At 32.7% G+C, this 853-nt stretch overlaps 1 protein-coding gene across 1 annotated transcript in view; it reads right to left on the reverse strand.

Annotated features, from left to right (window-relative positions):
* LOC107559353 (histone-lysine N-methyltransferase 2C-like) overlaps positions 1-853 on the reverse strand; it is a 104630-nt gene that overhangs the window by 56746 nt on the left and 47031 nt on the right. The gene's annotated exons all lie outside the window — the stretch shown is intronic.

Below are 853 nucleotides of genomic sequence, written 5' to 3' on the forward strand. Positions count from 1 at the left end.
ATAATAATACAGTAAAACAGTAATAATTAAAAATATTATTATTGTTCAAAATAACTATTTCCATTTTAATCTATTTTTAAGGAATAAAAAAAAAGTTTATTCCTGTGATGGTAAAGCTGAATTTTCAGCATCATTGCTCCAGTCTTCAGTGTCACATGATTCTTCAGAAATCAGTCTAATATGCTGATTTGCTGCCCAAGAAACATTTATTATTAGAAATGTTGAAAACAGTTGTGCTGCTTCATATATTTGCGGAAACTGTGATAACTCAAGATTTTGTGATGAATAGAAAGTTCTAAATAACAGCAAATAAATATTTGAAATAGAATTTTTAAAAACATAAACGTCTTTACTGTCAGTTTTGATCAATTGTGTCCTTGCTGAATAAAAGTACACATTTCTTAAACACACACACACACACACACACACACACCAAAAGCTTCAAATCTATAGTAAACCCCTAGAATCCACTATCTAAACAGCTTATCAAATATATTTCACATATATTGTTTTGCACCAGTGTTAATTTCGTTGACGAATAATTTACGTCAACGACATCTTTTTCACCGACGACAACGAGACGATAACGAACTAAAACTCTTTTTGAATGACAAAAACTATGACATAACTCTATTGACATTTTCGTCAACGAATAAAAACGAGACGAAAATGTTAGGGAGGGACGATTTGGGAAGAGATTCATTCAGAACGAATCTGCTGCGTGGTTCGGAGGTTAGATGCGTACATATGAACCGGCGGGACATATGCTAACACACTTGCTGCACGTTGCATAAAACGTTCAAAAATCTCAATATGTGAGAGTAAGAGAAGAGCAGACATATGGATAAATCTG

Source organism: Sinocyclocheilus grahami, unplaced genomic scaffold, assembly GCF_001515645.1.
Source record: "Sinocyclocheilus grahami isolate Dianchi unplaced genomic scaffold, SAMN03320097.WGS_v1.1 scaffold682.1, whole genome shotgun sequence".
Lineage (NCBI taxonomy): Eukaryota > Metazoa > Chordata > Actinopteri > Cypriniformes > Cyprinidae > Sinocyclocheilus > Sinocyclocheilus grahami.